This window comes from Mytilus trossulus, chromosome 14 (assembly GCF_036588685.1).
Source record: "Mytilus trossulus isolate FHL-02 chromosome 14, PNRI_Mtr1.1.1.hap1, whole genome shotgun sequence".
Taxonomy (NCBI): Eukaryota; Metazoa; Mollusca; class Bivalvia; order Mytilida; family Mytilidae; genus Mytilus; species Mytilus trossulus.
The window spans coordinates 72,278,722-72,302,726 of NC_086386.1; the positions used below are offsets into that span (position 1 = coordinate 72,278,722).

The window sequence follows — 24,005 nt, forward strand, 5'->3', positions numbered from 1 at the left end:
TTGGCTTCTACCTGTGCCAGACACATGCCAATACAGCTTCGAGGTCCATGACTAAACGGTAAATAACAGTAAGGGTGACTCTTTGCTTTGTTTTCTGGAGTAAATCTGAAAGATAATATAAAAAAGAAGATGTGGTATGATTGCCAATGAGACAACTATCCACAAGAGACCAAAATGACACAGACGTTAACAAGTATAGGTCACCGTTGTTTGCGTATGAAAACCCTCTTACGTACCTTCACTCCTTGTGCGTAATGGCTCAATATTTCACATTTTTTAGGTCACCTGGCCCAAAGGGCTAAGTAAGCCTTACTCATCGCTTAGCGTCCGTCGTCCGTAAACTTTTACAGAAATCTTCTGCTCTAAAACTACTCTGCCAAATTTGACCAAACTTGGCCACAATCATTATTAGGGTGTCTTGTTTAAAAAATGTGTCCGGCGATCCGGCCAACGAACAAAGATGGCCGCCATAGCTAAAAATAGAACATAGGGGGGAAATGTAGATTTGGGCTTATAACTTTAAAACCAAATCATTTACAGCAAATATAACATGAGGTAAAATTGTGAATAACGTCAAGATCTATCTACTCTGAAATATTCAGATAAATCTGACAACCCCTTGTTATGTTGCTGCCTGAGAATTTGTAATTTTAAGGAAGTTTTGTCGTTTTTTGGTTATTATCTTGAAGATTATTATAGAAAGTGATAAACTGTAAACAGCAATAATGTACAGCAAAGTAAGAGCTAAAACTAAGTCATTGCCCTTTATAGTCAATTTTTAACATTTTTTGTTATCTTACAAAAATCTTCTACTCTGAAACTACTAAAACAAATTTAACGAAACTTGTCCAGAGTCATCATAAGGATATCTTATTTAAAAAAAATTGTCCGATGACCCTGCCTGCGAAACAAGATGGCCGACATAGCTAAAAATAGAACATAGGGTAAAACCAATTTTGGCTCATACATGTACCTCTGAAACCACAGCATTTAGAGTATATCTGCTGTGGATAAAATTGTTCATTAAGTCAATATCTATCTGCCCTGAAATTGTCAGAACAATCGTTCAACTTGTTGTTGGGTTGCTGCGTCTGAATTGGTAATTTTAAGAAAATTTTGCAGCTTTTGTTTATTATCTTGAATCTATCGATAAACTGTAAACAGCAATAATGTACAGCAAAGTAAGAGCTACAAATTAGTCAACATGACCAGAGTGTTATTCCCCTTTAAAGTAAATTTTTTAACAGTTTTCATAAATTTTGTAAATGTTTTTAAATGTTTACAAAATATTTTCCAGTCAATTCTGTGCCAAGTTCATTATAGATAGAGATGATTTTAAACAGCAAGATTGTTCAGTAAAGTAAGATCTACAAACCCCAACACCAAAACACAATTTTGTCATGAATCCATCTGTGTGTGTTAGTTTGATACGCACATAGACCAAGGTGATCGACACAGGCTCTGTAGAGCCTCTAGTTTTATAACATACTTGTCTCCTGGTACATATAGGCGCAATGTTTGACTGAATACCCAATTACGTTAAATGTACCCTCCTCCTAAAGCTTATAGGCACAATATTCCACTGTCGACCCGAGTACGTACTATTTTCTTGGTGAGTATAAGATCAATTATTAACTGTCAACCAGATTTTGATTCACTGTCACCCAGATTTTGATTCACTGTCGCCCATATTTTGATTCACTGTCAACCATATTTTGATTCACTGTCGCCCAGATTTTGATTAACTGTCGCCACGATTTTGATTCACTGTCAACCAGATTTTGATTCACTGTCGCCTAGATTTTGATTCACTGTCAACAGATTTTGATTCACTGTCAACAGATTTTGATTCACTGTCACCTAGATTTTGATTCACTGTCGCCCAGATTTTGATTCACTGTCGCCCATATTTTGATTCACTGTCGCCTAGATTTTGATTCACTGTCGCCCAGATATTGATTCACTGTCAAACAGATTTTGAGTCACTGACAACCAGATTTTGATTCACTATCAACCAGATTTTGATTCAATGTCAACCAGATTTTGATTCACTGTCGCCCAGATTTTGATTCATTGTCGCCCAGATATTCACTGTCGCTCATATTTTGATTCACTGTCGTCCAGATTTTGATTCATTGTCAACCAGATTTTAATTCACTGTCAACCAGATTTTGATTCACTTTCAATCAGATTTTGATTCACTGTCAAGCAAATTTTGACTCACTGTCAACCAGATTTTGATTCCCGTTGCCAAGATTTTGATTCACTGTCAACCAGATTTTGATTCACTGTCAACCAGATTTTGATTCAGTGTCAACCAGATTTTGATTCACTGTCGCCCAGATATTCACTGTCGCCCATATTTTGATTCAGTGTCAACCAGATTTTGATTCACTGTCGCCCAGATATTCACTGTCGCCCATATTTTGATTCACTGTCAACCAGATTTTGATTCACTGTCAAGCAAATTTTGACTCACTGTCAACCAGATTTTGATTCACTGTCGCCAAGATTTTGATTCACTGTCAACCAGATTTTGATTCACTGTCAACCAGATTTTGATTCAGTGTCAACCAGATTTTGATTCACTGTCGCCCAGATATTCACTGTCGCCCATATTTTGATTCACTGTCAATCAGATTTTGATTCACTGTCAAGCAAATTTTGACTCACTGTCAACCAGATTTTGATTCACTGTCGCCAAGATTTTGATTCACTGTCAATCAGATTTTGATTCACTGTCAAGCAAATTTTGACTCACTGTCAACCAGATTTTGATTCACTGTCGCCAAGATTTTGATTCACTGTCAACCAGATTTTGATTCACTGTCACCCAGATTTTGATTTACTGTCAACCAGATTTTGATTCACTGTCGCCCAGACTTTGATTAACTGACGCCCTGATTTTGATTCATTGTCGCCCAGATTTTGACTCACTGTCGTCCAGAATTTTGATTCACTGTCGCCCAGATTTTGATTTACTGTCGCCCAGATATTGATTCACTTTCACCCAGATTTTGATTCACTGTCGCCCAGATTTTGATTCACTGTCGCCGAGATTTTGATTCCCTGTCGCCGAGATTTTGATTCACTGTCGCCCAGATATTCACTGTCGCCCAGATTTTGATTCACTATCATCCAGCTTTTGATTCACTGTCAACCAGATTTTGATTCACTGTCACCCAGATTTTTATTCACTGTCAACCATATTTCGTTCTTTCTGGCTCTATGTTGTACTGTTTACCTTGTTAAATATCCTCTTCCTGGTCACGTCTATATAGGCGCAATGTGTCACTGCAAGCCCCCTTACGTACCCTCCTCCTTCGGCGTATAGACGCAATGTTTAAATGTCTACCCGATTACGTACCTTGACTCTGGTGCCTATAGGCGCAAAATATCACTGTCTACCTGATTACGTACCTTTCTCCTGGTGCGTATAGGCGCAAAGTTTCACTGTCTACCCGATTACGTACCTTCCCCCTAGTTCGTTTAGGCGCAAAGTTTCGCTCTCTACCCGATTACGTACCTTCCCCCTGGTGCGTATAGGCGCAGAGTTTCGCTGTCTACCCGATTACGTACCTTTTCTCCTGTTGCGTATAGGCGCAACGTTTTACTGTCTACCCGATTACGTACCTTCCCCCTCACTGTATAGGCGCAAAATTTCACTGTCTACCCCATAACGTACCTTTCTCTTTGTGCGTTTATGCGCAAAGTTTGACTGTGTACCCGATTACGTACCTTCCCCCTTGTGCTTATGGGCGCAAAGTTTCACTGTCTACCCGATTACGTACCTTCCTCCTTAGGCGTATAGACGCAGTGTTTCACTAAATACCCGATCCAGGTTAACCATCTTCTGGATATTGTCATAATTTGGACAATCCTGGAAAATAGCATATTGGTATACTTTAACAATTAACCTTTTTTCCATTAAATACATGTATCATTCGGTTTATTCAAGAACCTTTACGATACAAATGAGACGCATTTGTTTATCTTTCCTTCTTCTCACATTTAATTAGAGTCAGATGCTTATATATTATTGCAAACGTTGAATAATTATGTCTTTCCGTTTCATGTGTCGTTAGGTTTCTTGCTCGAAGATTTAGATCATACCAATTCGGTTTATTCATTAAAAACATATTTTGATTATCATTGGAATAAAAAAAAAAATCCAATGTGAGAAAAAAAAATGTAAACACATTTATCTTTAGTCCAAGCAAACTATACAAACTGTCATAAAAAAAAAAGTGTAGATGCTATTACCTTTCCTAACACGGAGTCTATTTCTTTTATTAGTTTATCTTGACAATCCGGGTTGGTTGCTAGGCAATATGAAACAAATATTAGAACGGAGACAGTTGTATCGTATCCGACTAACAAAAACAAAATGGCGTTCCCAGTAATTTCATCCAATGGTAATCCTACAGTTAGAAAATATTACTTAATATAGTTATTGCATATTGAGTAGTACTTAGTATATGACATCCACTTTTTAGAGCAACATTGACTCAAATATTTGGGGAATATTAATTGATCAATATGGATATATGTTAAATCGGTATTGGATAAACAAAACTTGCAGCATATTTTACCCGCACCCCCAAATTATTTGATTAAAGATCCGTTGATGTCGTCCCTTAGAGTAAAGACATAGTAAAAAATAAGAAACGAACATTTCTTGCAAGGCAATAATGTGTAATAAGCTGACGGTTAAAATTTTAGGACTTTAAAAGGTAATCAAATGTTTAACAAAATTCAACGATTGTACATATTCAGTTGAATCATATGCGTTTTTCTTAATAAAATATTCGAATGCAACTTTTCTGATAAATTTAAAATTACGCCAACAAACAAATTTACAAACAAACAAACAATGAAACTTGGCCCTTTATAGCTTGCTGTTCGGTGTGAGTCAAATGTCCGTGTTGAAGGCCGTACCTTGACCTATAATGGTTTACTTTTATAAACTATTACTTGGATGGAGAATTGTCTCATTGGCACTCATACCCCATCTTCCTATATCTATTTAATACAAAATAGAAACCTTTATATATTTCAAATTAGTTGTGTATCATAGATGTATTAAACATACCTCTGTTCTTCCATTTCTCTGGATCCTTTTCATACTGGTGTACAGCCTCGTCATCATTCACATCTTTGTCGTTATACGCATTCAGCATCATCTGACGCAGATATTTTGGTTTCTGAAACCATGGAGACACAAGCATTATGATTTATGCATTTTTTCGTTAAAATATGAGGTTCCGAAAATTCAGATATTAAATACTGGTGTCAAAATAGAAAAAAAATGTTTTCAGTTTAAAAGTGAAAAACTACCAAAAAATTTATGAAAAGTTAACTTCCCTTTTTCTATTCAAAACAGGAGCAAAGAAAGATAACTTGGAACTCATATAACAATGGTTTTCCTTCCTACCATGAGCTTAATCTTTTAGAAAATATTGACAACTCCAGGACAAAAGGGGGTATTTGATTGTAATGTGCTGATGTGTAATGTTTTTTTCCCGATAATTGTTTAATGCCAGCATTAGAATTAACAACAAAAAACTCCAAACCTGGTCCGTTTCATTCCGCATACCAATAGCTGTTTTAACAACAGATTTAAAAAAAGTCCATTATAGTTCGGTTATTATTCGGTGATATGTTAAACCAGTTAAAGATGATGTCAAGACTTGGAAATGTCACTACAAAAAATAATTAAAGTTAGCATAAAAAAAAAAGATACTATATGTAATAAATGGACATTTTATACTTAAATCAATGTACGTGGATTTTTTTTTTTTTTGATAATGCAGACATTCCAATAGTTTTTTTTTACTTAAAATATCCGCCTTTATTTGATCAAGTAAGTTATAATTAGCCGGGAGTCTCAAAAGGTTATTACTAGTAATTAGAAACTTCCACGAACATAGCTTCTCAAGTTGCACATGGTTTGAACTTACACGAGCAAACCATGATCTACATACCTAACAACAGCACCTGAGAAACACCCTGAAAAGTGGAAATGAGGCTTTGTTAAAAATAACTTTTCACTTTAGGCTGACACACTTTTGTGCTAAGTTAAAACCTCGATCTATCAATATACTTGATATTCAAAACAAAGTTTGTTACAGCAACTGCTTTAGTCTGGCAAACGCCATCATCAATTATTTGATCCTTATTGCATGTCTGTATTATAGATGATTCAATTCAATCCTGTTTTTTTTTACATTTTTAGCCATTTTTCTCTATACTTGATATTGTAGAATCCCTTTAATCTCTGTTGTTTACAATTTATATTCATCTTTCTCATTTTATATGTTCTTTAATTTGCACGTGTACCTATTATGTAAACCCTTTCCAGACCCTCAAAGTTGTATTCATGTTATCGTATCGATGGTAGTTTGAGTTTAAACAAAGTATATAATTGTCGTCAAGTTTTTTCATTGTAACCTTACCATTGTGTTGTTCTTCATTACAAAAATAAAACAATATACGGTCCTTATTGTTTGAATTCAATTGGTTCTCCAGCCTCAGCTTTCGGCTTCAGGTTCTCCACTAATTGTTTATATGACCGTTTAAAGATAGAGTTCATCTAAAAATATAATGTCTTATTTAAGTAAACTTAATATAGTTATGGAAAATCAAGTAAAACACAGAGGATATGTTATGGTAAATTAAAGACGGCTAAAGTTCTAGTTGCGAATACATATTGGATTTATAAAATTAACGGTGCCAATTTTCTTGCACCAGATGCGCATTTCGACAATACATGTCTCTTCAGTGATGCTCGTGGCCAAAATATTTGAAATCCAAAGCTTATATAAAAGATGAAGAGCTATTATAATCCAAAAGGTCCAAAAAGTATAGCCAAATCAGTCAAAGGAATCAGAGCTTTGCATGAGGGAGATACATTCCTTAATTTAAAATAATTTCTAATATTTTGAAACAGCAAATTTTAATAACACAAACAATCCGTATTTTCATGCCAGTACCGAAGTACTGGCTACTGGGATGGTGATACCCTCGGGGACTAATAGTCCACCAGCAGAGGCATCGACCCAGTGGTAGTAATAAAATTAACGGTACAAATTTTCTTGCACCAGATGCGCATTTCGACAATACATGTCTCTTCAGTGATGCTCGTGGCCAAAATATTTGAAATCCAAAGCTTATATAAAAGATGAAGAGCTATAATCCAAAAGGTCCAAAAAGTATAGCCAAATCAGTGAAAGGAATCAGAGCTTTGCATGAGGGAGATACATTCCTTAATTTAAAATAATTTCTACTATTTTGAAACAGCAAATTTAAATAACACAAACAATCCGTATGTTCATGCCAGTACCGAAGTACTGGCTACTGGGCTGGTGATACCCTCGGGGAGTAATAGTCAACCAGCAGAGGCATCGACCCAGTGGTAGTAATAAAATTAACGGTACCAATTTTCTTGCACCAGATGCGCATTTCGACAATACATGTCTCTTCAGTGATTTAGTTACACAGTCATGATGAGGTATTCCTGCTCGGAGATTACTATTGTGTTAAGCTGTTTAGCTGCAATGGACATGAACATATACGTGGTATGGAGAAATGTTTATAGTTTTACATTCATAATGTATGCATGCTCTGACGTAACTATTGTGCTGATAGGCCAGGTGTCTGTTTGGCTACAACGGACGTAAAAATACGTGGAAGAACACATGTTTATAGTTACATTGTCGTAATGTATTCCTGTTCGGAGGTAACTATTGTGCTGAGAAGGTGTTGGTCTGTCTTACTGCAACGGACGTGAACATACACATACAAGTTATGAACAAATGTGTATAGTTATATAGTCGTAATGTATTCTTCCCCGGAGGAAACTATTGTGCTGAAAGGGTCAGCGTGTATCATCGTACAGCGGATATAGGTACTAACCAAGCGGACGTGAGCGATTTTGATCTTACACGGTAACGAAAAATCTTTGTTTTGTTCACATAATATCAATGTGTACTTTAATCGAAACATAACTGCTGTTTTAAGAAATGATTTGGTCGTAGGTTGATGATTAGAGATGTCTCATTATTTTCCCAAAACAAGAGGGATTACTAAAAGCATGTGAAAATACTTGTAAAAGAAGTTAGCCCTCGCCTCATCCGATATAATTCTATATTCATTGCAACTCTTTTTTCTGATAGGAGGTCAATGTGTGTGTGTAATAAGTATAGCTGTTTCAATGGCATTGAAGTCTTTCATACTATGTTATTATTCGATATTTTATCCCTAAAGAAGCGTTGTGTACGGTGTTTAGCTGACCACATAAATTCTTATGTACGGTGCATAGTTAAGTTGTTGTACACCGTACACAAAAACTTTATTTATATACTCGTTTATTACCCAAACAGTTTCAAGGAATGAGTAATCACAGGTAGGTTTATGATTCGTAACTATTACTGTTGCCCTGTATTAGGTTTCTTTCAGATAAAACATGTAAATGTCTCAACAACTGTATCGAAATTGAAAGTGGGTGTTGACTTTCACAACTAGTTGCGCATGAACAAGTTAATTGTTCTTATTTGAATATCAAAGTTTATGAATAGGAAAAAATCGATGCAAAAATTTTTTGGGACCAGGAATTCAAATGTTGAGAAATGTACATTGATGAATATTGATAAAGCAAATTATGATAAATACGTCGTTCATTAGGAAAACAGCAATACGCAATTACAAAAACAACAATAATTAATCCATACGTTAAAAAAAGACGAGGTGTGATTGACAATGAAAAAATTCTTCACCAAAAACCAAATGACACAGAAATAAACAACAATGAGCAAAGTCCATACCGCATAGTTAGCAATAAAAGGCATCAAAATGACAAATTTATGTAATTCAAACGAGAAAACTAACCGCCATATTTATATACAAAAAATGAAATGAAAATCAAATAAATAAAATATGTATGTACATTTTACTTACCGCTCTCATCTTGCCCGAGGAAAACGTAGGAAGTAATGTATTCCTAATAAACCTCCAATGATTGTCTCTTAGATGTATCAATGAGTGTTTTAGTTCATTTCTTGACAGTAGAACATTCTGTAATTATATTTTTACGAGGGATTATAAAAGAGGGTCTAATGAGCGAACCTTCCTTTCTGTATTCTGTATTTTTTTTAATCCATTTTACCTTTCTCTTTTCCTTAGCCTTTTTAACCCAATATTCTGTATTCTTTATATTTAAGAACCTTATTATTCTCTATTCTTTATTTCTAAGTTCCAGTTTCTTTAATCTGTTCCCCCATCGTTCTCTATTCTGTTACCCACCATCCACACCCTCATAAAAGACCCAGCAAAATTCAAGAAGTACAAACTACAGTCAGTCCACAAAACACTATTGTTATAGAGAAAACGTATTGTATAGCAACTAAGAATTATCAACTCTATCGGATATGAAACAGGAAATTGCCAACCTTACATCTAACTAAATATATTTTTGTGACATGTGTACCCGAATAATGTTTTTTCAAGAAAGTATAGAACACATCATAATACGATATAACAAACATGGAACGTGTATGTGTATGAATATGAAACAATGGCGGTATATCGTATGTAATTATATCTCATTCAGAACGAAAACGGAAGAGAACAATCTATTTGTTGTGACATAATTTTTATAAATATACTAGTATAAACGATTTTCCAGTGTTTGACAGTTATAATGACATGTGCACCAATCCAATTGAAGGTATAATATTAGTTCAATCTCTAAGTAATGAACAAAAGCAGAAAAACACGTCAATCTTTTTATTTATAATCAGATTATTGATCCCCAAAAGTATTTTCATACGCATTGTAAATTACCAAAATACATCCCTTCATACTTACACGTCTGTTGGGACAATTAGAGAAATCTTTGACCATAACTTCCTTGATTGTTTCCGGGTCAGAGATCACTAGTGTTGGTTCAAGGCCTTGATATATCCTTAATAAAAAACACAATTTCGGTACAAAACAAACAAGCACGTAATATTGACGCATGTGATAATGACTTCTGTAGAGATTTTATACACTTATCAATTTTGTTTCAATGCAAATTCGTTTGTAACGATAATTTTCATTAAATTTTGACAAATATGTTGAAAGGTTAGATTCCACGTTCTACCAGTTCGTAACTAAGAAGCCACCGTTTTGAATTCTAATTTTTGTGCGGTATATACTTTCTAAAATAATAAACACGAAAGTCACATTTTGAGCCTCAAAATCTCCTTTTTGTCAATATTGTTGAAACCATTCTTAAGCGCACTAATAGTATAAATTAAGTCCGGTGTTTATGTTTGACATCAAGAGCAACTATACATCTGACTGATGTAGATGCTAAAGGAGATGAAACAGTTTCGCAGACTTTCTTTCTTAATGGCATTTTTAAGGCAAACTATTTATCAAATGGAATTTATTTTAATATGTTGCATTGGAATGGAGATAACTGTACCGTATTTTAAGCTTGGCCTACGCAAAACTTGATTTTACGGTGACTGTCGCAAATATACGTTTACATAACTCCGCTACGTGTTGCTAGGTTAACTCAATTTGAGACAGTAAAATCTAAATTTTAAATACTAGTTCACAGTGTATGTAAAGTGCGGATCCTAAAATATCATTTTAACTGTATATGCCATATACGTCTAATGTAGAATGATAAATAAACAGACGAACTTTTTTAAATTTTTGAAGAAAATGAAGAAAATTGGTTAAAATGTATATGTTCAGAAATACATAATACTAATAAAACAAAGTAAGAGATGCGAGCGGGGTTTTATCGCGCCTAAAGCCATCCAGCTGTGAAATATATACCAAAATAGGTGAATATTTAGGAAATTTCACGAACAGATCGTGCAGGTGCTTTATAACTAACAGGTAAGATGTTGTTGCCGTAAAAAATATTCATTTTAATACAACTATTAAAGTTATATAACGTAGAATATGTTTTGTCATTCAGTTTCTTCATATTTAACTAAATTCCACTATGATGATTTCGTAATACTAGTCATGTTTACTGTCGAATAATGATACTATTCTTTCATTTTCACTGTGGAGCGAATCATTAGTATTGTATATGCGGTGCAATTTTTTTATCTATTACAGCTCATTTCTTTCAGCATGTAGAGCAAGGCTTTAGTTGACTTGCTTACTTTTTTTTATTGGATAATCATTATGATAACACCCAATTTAATTCAAATATTAAAAATACAGATTGACTATGCCTATTCATATTGTTTAAAAATGTCAATCTTATTTACAAAGTTTGTATAAACAATTATACAAACAAAGCAAGCAAGCCAACCAAAGTTTTGCTTTACATGCTTTAGGAAATTAGCTGTAAAGCCTTAATTTAACCGACTTGCACAAACAATAGATAAAGTAAGAGAAAGATTTGATAAAATTTAACTTACAGAGGAAAGTTTGGTTTTAAAACACTCTAATAAATTCAATAGAAATAACATTTATTTAAAATGTATTCCATTTAGTTTCTTATAAAGCGTATGGGGATCTTTATCCTTATTTCTTTTTATCCATTTCCATGACACTTCACCACTAATTACGTACATCTTGCTATATATTGAACCTTTGTTTTCCCGTTTAAAAGGTTTTACACTGTAGCCCTTTATAACTTGCTGTTCGGTGTGAGCCAAGACTCCATGTTGAAGACCGTATTTTGAATTATAATGGTCTACTTTTATAAATTGTGACTCTGATGGAGAGTTGTCTCATTGACACATACAACATCTATATATGGTTCAAAAACGAAACGAGACGGGATAAAAAGGGATAAAAAAATCCACGCTACTTTTTTTCATATATTTATAATGGGCTTAATATGAGTCAGAATAGAGTAAAATAGTTACAGTATCAGCTGTAACATTTGATATCTGCGTTGCTTTGTTCAAATTCATGTTCACTTGTAAAAGCTGTCTCCAATTGCAAGGTGTTTCCACAAATCTTACTACATTCTTTGGTTTACCAATTACAATTGGTCCGTTTATAGACTGCAATCCGCCAGCTGTTTCAATTGATACTTCAACATCAAAAGTTTTCAAAACACTGTTTAAATTTTCCAACTTTTGTACTACCCCAATTGATGCAATTTCTCTGATTATATCCGGCTTAGATGTACTGCTTGCTTACTTCCATATATCTTTTGAAAGTTGGAGTTTCATTTTGTTGATCTTTAACTGCAAAAAAATATAAAAATATCTTCAAAATTTTGGTTAAAATCAAGGAGAAACGTAATCTGAAGAATACAATTTGACATTTTGAGAATCGCTTTTGTTATAAGTTTGATAGCTATATATTTGATGAAGAATGAATGAGGAGTTTGTATTTCAATTTGAAAATACATGTATCATAAATCCTAAAGTCATCAACTAAGTTTTTTCATTTGTTGCAAGTGCATTTATCACAAAATTCTACAATAAAAATTCCTCGCATCTTTGAAAATTCTACATTAATAATGACTGCACTAACAGTGATAATTCATCGCATCTATAGTTAAAATGGATCGCTTTCAATAATCGATATGCTATATTATGATGCTTTTGTAACACTTATTTGAACTTTAATGCTATGTTTGTATATTATAAAGACATATCACAATGAAAATATGTTAAAACTTGCCTTCAAATCACTTAACTTTATATTTTCAAAACGTAAACAAATACAGTTTTCCCATGATCCTTTATTCTACAATAGACATACCCGCATATAACAGTAAAAATGAACTAGCTGGATTCGCACTTTATATACACTGGTACAGTTATTTTCGTAGTCAATTTCCTTTTAAGAGTAGAGATAGTATTACGCTTTATGTCATTTAAGATAGCCATAAATCCTATGGAGAAGTTCTCTCTTAGGCCATTTTGTGTGCAAACCTTTGATATTCGGAATCAGTGGCAGAAAGTGTGATAGCCTTTAGGATTGTAGTGATAACTTCATAGATTTAAACAAAGACAAATTATTATTTGTTGTTGTTGGATTTTAACTCTAAGAATTGTTCTTTGTTTCGGTTATGTTGCAAGGGATGTATAAATACCCTGCCACGCCCGGTCTGTATTTTAGTTAGATGTTTCGTATTTTTGTTCTCTTACGATCTGATGAGTTGAGCTATTTTCAACTGACGTTTTTTTATAGTTTTTTATGCTGTGCTATAAAGCCACTGTCCGATGTTAAGGGGTATATGTTGACCGTTCAAAAACACATTTAACCCCGCCACATTTTTGTATGTGCCCACCCAAGTCAGTGTTTGTGGCTGTTTCAACTTTTATATTTGTTTTTCGTAAATTGTTTTGTTATTATAAATCAGGCCGTTAGATTTCTGAATTGAATTGTTGTGTATTTGTCATGTCAGAGTCTTTTATAGATGACTATAAGGTATGTTTTTTTCTCATTGTTGAAGGTCATACAGTTACCTACAATTGCTTACATTTACTTCATTTGAACTTTGGTGGATAGTTGTCTCATTGGCAATCATGCCCCAACTCCGGTTTTTTTTATACATGGTTTCAGTGAGATACAAGATAAATCTAACTTACCCAAAACATCTGCCGTACTTCTTCACTAGGTCGAGGTCGGTTTGTACCATTCCCTAAAAAAAGAAAAAAATGGACTAATTACGTCTTCTGCTGATTGGCTAAAAGTTTTTTGGATATCAGCTTATATACATAGTTTTGTCAGAAATTTACTCCTTTGAAAAGGAATTTATAATTAAATTATAAGTAATATACTGTTGTATTTTTTTCTGTTTATTTGAAGTAACATCGAAAATGTTGTGAACACTTTCAAATAACCTGTACGCAGATTATTCAGTGTTCACCCTATTTTATAGGCTATTTCTTCATAGGTAGAAAAGCGTGACAGTCATTCTTTTAACTCGAATAATTCACTCCTTTCCGTTTCCAGTTTTCTTCCAACGTATTTCAGCTTAAGATGACGAATTAATTATTCGGGTTATCTTTCTTTAGTTAGTTCAAAAAATATTAGGTACGAGTTAATTTAAAGACGGAAAAGACAAAAAAAAATGATTACACATAAAAAAAAAAATGTAATTGAAAATGTCTCGTATAACAGTGAACAGTAAAGGCCCAAGTATTCCAATCTTAATCTCTTATGAAATCAATTCTTTCTTATAGTTGAAAAAAGTACTTTTGAATTAGTTGAAAATATATACTAACCCTGCATACATTGTACTAGTTTTCTCTGAGCTCATCAAGCTAGGACAAATACTGACAGAGATGGAATTGGATTTCCTTAAAAGACTCAAGACGTATAAGAACCAGACATTACTGTTACAGTTAAGACAATTCACCTCTTTCGGAATCTAATATACTTTGGGTAAAATTCTCAATAGCGTACACCAAAATGCTTGGCGTACAACGTCCAAAACAATTGAAATGTAACCAATAACTTGATGTTGTACTTTTGGGTTACAAACAATGAGATTCTTGATAGTCCAATAGAAACGGTGAACGTTGACAAAAGTTTTTTCATAACCATATTAACGACATGAAGTCGAGTCGCTTTATCAAAGTTTGATTTTTACGTCCAGTGGCAAATATTTCAATTTTTTTGTAAGAACGATATGGCTTAGTTTTCTTACTTAAGTTCTATACAGGGGAGTTATTCCGACAAAAGGTTTCGATTTTGGACCAGGAACGCCTGCTCGACTCCATACTGTATGCTTAGATCTGAAATGACTGAAATAAAGGATGCATTCTGGTTAATATTCTCACAATTATAGCTAAACAGTTTCATTCAAAAATATTTTATATTGTGTACCTGATTCTCTAAAACGGAACAATAAATACAAAGGCATCTGTACTTTGTTTTGTCGAATCCTTCTTCAAAACATCAATGAATATATATTCTCGCGTGTTTTTTTGTGTAAAAAATGAGAAAAAACGCATACTGTCGGGTTAGTTAATGGGCTTGGAATAACATTTTTTTTAAAAGAGTCGGTGTTGTTGCAAGTGAGACAATTATCCGCCAGCTACCAACAGTCGTCGATGTTTACAACTATTGGACATTGTAAGGCATTCAACAGTGATCTAAACTAGAACAATTAACAAAATATCACCCCCCCCCCCCCCCCCCAAAAAAAAAAACAAACAAAAAAAATCCATAAAAAAACACAAAAAATGAAGAAGTCAGCATATCGACAAAGACAAAGAATTGCATCTGTCATTGTTCCTTACTCTCAATGTGATATTTTTTAAAGAATTGTATTTTTTCTGATTGAAGACCCCATTGTGTCAATTTCTAGACCGTTCTTGAAATTGACTTTGATGGGGCGTATGACATTTGCGCCGATTTTGAAAATTTTCATTCTTTCATTTGCGCCGATTTCGTTTTTTCATTTGCGCCGATTTTATTTTTTTTCCTAATTGGATTTACAGGTAAGTTACAGGTAAGTTCATACTTTACATTGGCTGAGCACAGAGTATTTAGACAAATCAAGTGACATTGCAATTGGTAAATGACTATCCCAATGTTTCTGGTTACCATTCCTTTCCCTAAATGAAATCGATGACTCACTGCTTCACGTTTGACATTGTCTGACGCTCCGCTCCTTCTGATGACAAGTGTCATACATTCTTAGACAACGTACAAGTACACATTTCATAACGGTCAACCAATTCGTGATGGCGTCCATAATAGCTTCCTTGTGAGAAAATACGAACTCTAGAAATGCCCCCACCAGTACGTATGCCAGACAAAGAAAAGAAAACGTTATCGACAATTACGCTAAATATAGAAGAGACGAAATCATAAGAAAGGAATATATTAGACGTGTTGCCTATACATACTTGGCAAGAACAGATTTATGATTTAAATGTATTCCGTTTTTATGGATTTGAATGTTGTACATATATTTTGAATTCGTCATTTTAGTATAAACAAAGTGCTTTTATCTTATGTTTTTACTTCTTGATTTAAAGCAGGAGACAACAGTTATATACATGTTATGATTGACAATTCATAACATATATATATACGTACAACTGGCTAACGAAAGAGGTCTTTAATGAAAAATGAAAATAACATTACTGTGATGGAGAGTTGTCTCATTGGCACTCATACCACATCTTCTTATATCATTTCACCTGTAATTTACCTGTCATTTACCTGTAAATAAATCGGCGCAAATGAAAAAAATAATCGGCGCAAATGAAAGAAAAAATCGGCGCAAATGCAAAACGCCGCTTTGATTACCATAAATGGGTACATTATAATTTCGTAAGATCAAATAAATGATTAAGGTAATGGCATATTGCATATTCTAACGCCATCTTTAAAAAAAAATTATTAACGGTGTGTCTCTGTGTATATTTTTGTGTCAAGGTTAATGTTTGTGAAAAATAATAAAACAATTCAAATGTAACTTAAACGAATATAATAATAATTGATGGACAAAGAAAAACCACAGCCAAGATCCATCCGTGTATGAGGTCGTGTATCTATCAGTCCTTAAATATCCATGTTATATGATCAATTCTAACATGACGTCCTTCAAACGCTTTGAGTACATACCCGTGGTAAAATATGAATATATTGCATTGGCTGTTCCGATCGTACTCCCACGTCATATGTTTTTTTAATGAATGAAGTACCCAGACGTCATAGAATGATGACGTTATAATTTAAGCATTTTACGGGAAAATACACGCTTTTGATACCGAAAATCATCACAACAAGGAAACGTAAACAAACGATGCAAAAATGTGGTATAAGCCCATTTTTTTATATACATAGAAGGCATATAAGTAAGTTATCATTAAAATTCATCGAAATCTATCTTTATAAGTTTTGTGAATAGTTTGAGCATGTCACTTATTCTGTTTGTTCCGTTCTTTTACGCCAATCTAAAAGTGCGTGAATTTATGGGAACGGCAAATAATGGCCTCCACCTAGGGCGCTTCGATCCAAAAAAGTAGCCGTATTTGTCCTATTAGAATCGAAATAATTCATGGGGGCTTGAATATATCTAGATTTTACCACGGGTTGTCCCTTTATGCCGATATTTTACCCCTCGCTATCGCTCAGGGTAAAATATTTGTCATAAAGGGCCAACCCGTGGTAAAATAACGATATATTCAAGCCCCCATGAATTATTTTTTAAATTGAACACTGTTATATACTAGTTTGGATGTCAAGGTATGCAAATTATCTTATTTGACCAAGATAATTTTTCGTTTGTATTTATATGCGTGTTTTATCGTTCTTTACAAGGTGAAAACAATGTGTACATAACGATTTCATTACTTGCAATTGTGCTATCATAACATTTCATTTAAAAGGTCCGTAAAAAGGACAACTGTTATATATTATGTACTGCTCTTCTTTTTGTTTAAATGTTCATTTTGTTTCTCTATTTTTTCCATAATTCTCTATTCATATTTTACAAATCTGTAAACCACGTCCACATCCTCTTTAAAGAATAATAAATCAATAAGGACCACTATCCTAACGTTTATTCGAAGACAAATTTTAACATGACATGACTCAATTATAGTTATCTATCAAAAAGAAATTGAAAAGCCATCAAAGTAAACTGAGAATGGGTTTGGGGAGTATTAAGTCAAAGAGACAAAAAACCGACCAAAGAGCAAACAACAGCCGAAGGTCACCAATGGGTCTTTAACGCAGCCAGAAAATCCCTCACATTGGGAAAGGCCTCAACAGGCCTCTAAATAAAATCAAAGAGCAGAATGCTCTGAGGGATACGATTGCCATAGTTTTCATTGACACATGTATAGCAGTTCTGCCAAATTTTCATTAAACAAATGCATGAGATTTGGCCAAAATTCAAAAGATCAAAGAGGAAAGAAATAGATCCAAGAATACTGTTGCAAAAAAAGCATGAACATGCGCGAGTCTCAAGCATTTTTGGCCGGTAACCCTGGTACAGCTGGATAGTATTATTCTCTAAACTAATTCAACTGCACATGCAAAATGTAACAATCTGAATAGTCACTCAACTTAAAGAATAGCCAATCCCCGTTACAAGTGTATGAGCCATGTACTTATTGTGTTTTATCGAATTATAGTTATCCTGTACCATTGTTAACTCGTACCATTAAAAAAAATTGTACCAATGCAAACTCGTACCATTGCTAACTCGTACCAACTTATTTAAATGCATTCAAATGGTGTTAAATGATACATGATATACGTTACTTTCACCCAATACCTCTTAAGTCTGTAAAATGTATATAATTTGAAAGTACAATGACCAATTTGTAGCTTATGTTCCTTGTATATTGGATAGAAAATACTGTGGCAGATGTAGATAATTAAGGTACATGTATATACAGTTTCACCCGAAGAAAATTTTTCATGAATAATTAAATCTTAGCAGTTAGTCAAAATGATTGCCAAAATTATTTTTACTGTCTATAAATAAATGTAACAATGAAATTTAACTGATTCCTGTTAAGGGGGTCCGCATTTTCCCCGCAAAAAAAGCACATGGCTTTCAACAATTGTAAACATAGCATTCAATTTGTGATCATGGATTACAGCTTTAATTAACTTAAATTGGATATATACATATTCAACATGTTCAATTTTAATAAGGTACAAATAAAGCAATGTTTTAACTTTCCTCTGGATTAAGTTCTACAGTGGCGGATCCAGAACTTATCCTAAGGGGGAGCCCGCTGACTGACCTAAGAGGGGGCCCGCTCCAGTCATGCTTCAATGATTCCCTTTATTATCAACCAAATTTTTTCCACAAAAAAGGGGGGGGGGGGGGCTGGATCCGCCTATGTTCTAGTTTGAAAGATCAGTTAAAACATTAATGCTTTAAAACATTCTTTATTTTTGTCTAAGTTTTCATTTAACTCCTGTGTAAAATTCAAGTAATTCAACTTTATTTCTATTAAGTTTACAAACAGAAACCCATAAAACATCATATTTTTTATATATTTTTCTGAATGTTACCACTTCCCAGTAGTACAAGTTAACTTTTTTGGTTCCAATGCCGTGGTACGAGTTAACTTGCTTCCGTATCTTATCACCGTAATTCTAGGAGGAACCCTAAACTGGACCCCTATTGTGTTCACTTATCGCTACACTGACCTTCGGTGCGAAGCTATATATATATAGAACGGCGGACCAGTTTAGGAGGAACCCCATTTCTTACTCTTTAATTATTGAAGTTCCTTTGGGTCAGAGGGCATGACTCCTTTCCGTACACACTCCTCTGTTTACATTGAGATCGTTCTTAATATAATACGACGTTTACCGGCATTAACGAGTGAATTCTTCTTGACGAATACTTCGAAAAGGGAGACAACTCGAAACGTGGAAGATTCCATTTCTGCTGAAGGGGTGTTATAGGTAATTTTTACGATGAAACATTTACTTTAATTTAAATTATGCATGTGATTTAAAATTATGCAACAACAATAGCCCTCCATATGCAGACAGACATAGAAAGAATCACATGAGTTTCAAATTAATCAATGAAGCGGGGAATCAATCAATCTGATACCCCTTGAAATCAGGAAAACTACACGCATGTGGGTCTCACTAATTAGCGACAAAAAGCGTCAAGAAACGACAAGAAGAAAAATAATAAGTGACAAAAAGCAACAAGAAGCTATTTAGCGACAAGAATACATTTTGTTATCACATACATTAAAATATTTTTTAGGATTATATTGAAAGATGAAGAAATAAAAAAAAATCGATGAAGAGATTGTGTACTTTTTATTATCATATTGATAGATGTAGAAATTAAACATGTGTAAGAGCAAAGGAAATGTAAACGCTATAAAATGAAAATAAAAACAAAGATTTGTCACCTTCCTTTTGAAGGATTTAATAAAACAAAAACATGAAATATTATTTCCTTCCTAACTGTACAATTATTTTTTCCTGATAGGACCAACATTAGCTGTGGCTTCACTCTAAGGTAATACACAATTAAGAGCAACAAATGAGATTAACTAGGTGCGTGTCCTTTGTTTTATTGCAACAATAACATCCATTAACACCTTCATCAATTACACGCACCAGAATATAAAATTATTGTACCGAATAATCACCTGTTGAAAACTCAAGATTGTCATCAGTTTCCTTTAATCTTCAATCTATATGCATAAACATGATAAATATCGATAAATGAGACAATACACTAAATAAAATGATGAAAAATATTCACATTTTAATTATGTTTTCCTCTTGTTTGATTTCAGTTCTTAATTTGTATTTCACAATTTGTGTATGTATTTTCTGGACAATTGTGCACAAATAATGCATTTTGCAAGTTAATTATATATTGTACAAAAATGGTTTTAAAAACAAATAAAAAGACAAAATATACTTCCTGTGATACCTTATAAAATATCATGTAAATAAATGTAGCAATTGAATTAGATTTACAAGTTTCATTTTTCCCCCTATCAAAATTAATTTTCCTGTCGTTGAAATTGTTTTCTTTTGCATATTTTTTTAATATTTATTTCGAATAAGTAATATAAATAAAAAAAATGTTTTCTTGTCGCTAAATAGTTTCTTATTGCTAATATTATTCTTCTTGTCGCTTCTTGACGCTTTTTGTCTCTACATTTCTTTTTGTCTCTAATTAGTGAGACCACGCATGGACATTAATACATAAACAAACCGCGACTTGCGATTTGGAACAAGAACGTTTATTAAATGATATGATGAATGGTTCTCCATTTCTTTATGAGAGTACAGTATCAAATATCAGTTTCATAACGGTAAAATATAGAAATACTCCACTTCAGTTCTTGTGACAGAAATAGAATTATCGATCGGCTTTCAGAGAACTCTCGCAAGTTATCAAAATTTGGGAATTCCCTCTGACGTGTTTCTAAATTTATAAAAACACTAAATATAAATACTGTTTAATTCTGATTTTCCGTATTGTTAAAACACGCATATAAGTCAAGGAAAATATCACACATGAAGATTATGAGTAAAACATTACAGGAAAGTTGTTTATGTTCAATTGTTTTGCTTGTTTTTACCTTTTAAAGCAAGACAATCATAAGAATCTGAGATGTTGCCGAATGTTTAGAATAAAACGAATGACGTGAGGGAGTGTGTCATAGGGTCAATGGTAAAAGTCTACAGATTGCTTGACAGCAATCGTATCCCAAAAATGTACTAGGCGCACAAATGCGGACGGGTTAAACATATTTTGTGAAATTTCACCCCTCTCTAAAATGACAAACGTAGAAGAATTAACAAAACATATACAATTTCACTGTCCTTCTCATACACATATATCTGCGCTTCGCTCTCAACCCATATGGAATTTACTGACCCCGTTTTAGGTCATTAAAACACTATATAACTAATGATAAAATTATGTGAATAGTAAACACAATATGAAACAAGCTACCAGTCACACGGTATGTAAGTATCAAATACAGAATAAAGGTACTAGTAACAAGAAAAAAGGCTGATAACGATGTCGTCATATAGTATTCAAGTAGTCAGGTCAAGCCCTGTTTTAAAGCCACTATTTATTGTAATAAAATAAATTGACAAAGTGATGAGGTCCATCGTACTGTTCCCAACATTTGCAAAAGCGAGGAACATTACTTTAAGATCACATTTTATTAATGCAGTTACGGAAGAGTTATAATCGTAAAAGAATTTCCTATGGGGGAAATGCATCTTGTATATTTACAGAAATGCAACCTCAATATTCTATGGTGACAGCTATCGAACGCAAACTCACGGTTCAATGTTCTTGTTTGAAAATTGTTGAAACCTGCTATATAAAATAAATGCATGACCTTGCTGTATAGTAGACATGTCTGCATACAAGTTACAGTACACCTTATTTTCTTTCATACTTCTTATGACTTCCAGCCACAGGTCTTAATTCGATTTCTATTTGGTGGTGTTTTTGTTGATTAACGAGATCATCTAAAGTACCAATCACGCATGTGTGCATATATTTGGCTTTAAAGTATTTGATCATCTTCCCCATCATGGTCTCAGTGATCGAGAAAAGCACTAAGGCGTATTTGGCAAGTAAAACATAAATGATGCTAAGAATAAAGGTGAATTCTTTATTCTGTTGAAATAGAACTGCAATCCAAGTCTCACTCAAACGAACAGCGATCAAGTCGAAATGTTTTATCCGTTCAACAAACTTTTCTATTGAAACGCCAAGACCGATTTGTTCTTTTTGAAGATGAGGAAACAAACGATGTCGTGTTCTATCTTCTTTCTCATTGTTGGATTTTATATAGTGCCCAGTTAACAATCCATGTTCCTGTAACTCAATTATCTATCTATTCCTGCAAAGCGCACTGGGGAGGAGGTTCTTACAAATCACATAAGCGACCTGATATCCGATATAAGTAAATGTACCACATCACTCATCAATGCCATTGTTAGTCTTCGGGAAATGACTCAAACAGTAAAACACTGTTTTACCATTTATTTCAAATTTTGAGCTCAAGATTCAGATTTTTGAACATAGCGCTCTTCGATACATTGCGCAAAAGAAGCGCCTGTTTCTCCCCTACAACACCTTGATTGTCATACCCCGTGTTACCCCTCATTATGTTTCGCTAGATTTTTTCGCCATTTGTTTTCAAATTTTTAGCTCTAGTTTCAGATTGTTTAACATAGCGCCCTTCGATACCATGCACAAAAGAAGCGCTTGTTTGTCTTCTACTGGATTTATATAGTCATAACACGTGACAACCCTCATTATTTTTCTCTAGAAGCCCTGGAATAGGCCAACCCTCATGTTTTTTGCCATTTTTTTCAAATTTTGAGCTCTAGTCTCGGATTTTTTTAACATAGCGCCATTCAGTAACTTACGCAAAAGAAACGCCCATTTCTCTTCTACAACACCTATATAGTCATTACCCGTGACACCCCTCATTATTTTCTCTAGAAGCAGTGTTCTTTCACCATTTATTTCAAATTTTGAGCTCTTGATTCAGATTTTTGAACAAATCGCCCTTCGATACCTTGCGAAAAAAAAGCGCTTGTTTTTCCCCTTCAAGACCTAGCCATTCCCCGTGACACCCCTCATTATTTTTCTATAGAAGCTCTGGAATAGTCAACCCCTTTGTTTTTTTCGTCATTTTGAGCTCTAGTTTCAGATTTTTTAAGGTAGCGCCCTTCGATACCTAGCACAAAAGAAGCCCCTTTTTCTCCTCTTAAGACCTATATAGCCATACCCCGTGACACCCCTCATTGTTTTTCTCTAGAAGCCCTGGAATAGGCCAACACCTCTATTTTTCCTAATTGTTTTTAAATTTTGAGCTCTAGTTTCAGATTTTGAACATAGCGCTCTTCTATACCTTGCACACAAGAAGCACCTGTTTCTTTTCTACAAGAACAATATATTCATACCCCGTAACAACCCTCATTATTTTCTCTAGAAGCCCATAAATAGGTCAACCCCGTTGTTTTTTTGCCATTTTTTTCAAATTTTGAGCTCAATTTTCAATTTTTATAACAAAGCGCCCTTCGATACTTTGCGGAAAAGACGCGCATGTTTCTCCCCTAAAAGACCTATATAGTCATACTCCGTGACACCTCTCATTATTTTTCTCTAGAAGCCCTGGAATAGGCCAACCTCCTTGTTGTTTTGCCATTTTTTTTCAAATTTTGAGCTCTAATTTCAGATGTTTTTTTCATAGCGCCCTTCGATACCTTGTGCAAAAGAAGCGCCTGTTTCTCCTCTACAAGACCTATATAGTCATACCCCGTGACACCCCTCATTATTTTTTTCTCTAGAAGCCCTGGAATAGGCCGACCCCGTTTCTGTTAATGTGTATGTTAGTTCAATAAAACGATGACACCGAATGTTCTATATTTTACAGGATATGACTACTTTTACACACGTTCTAAATTGAAGTGGTCCTACACCAACAAATAATCCATTGCTGGATAGAGAGTTACTCTGGTACTGAATATTAACCTAAATAGAGATGTGACTTGTTTTGTTAATGGATTTAAAAATTGAA

The 24,005-nt window shown here is 33.9% G+C and overlaps 1 pseudogene; it reads right to left on the reverse strand.

Moving 5' to 3' along the window:
• Positions 1-2: 2 nt before the first annotated feature.
• LOC134698040 (cytochrome P450 3A14-like) lies at positions 3-22,912 on the reverse strand (annotated as a pseudogene).
• Between the last annotated feature and the right edge of the window lie 1,093 nt (positions 22,913-24,005).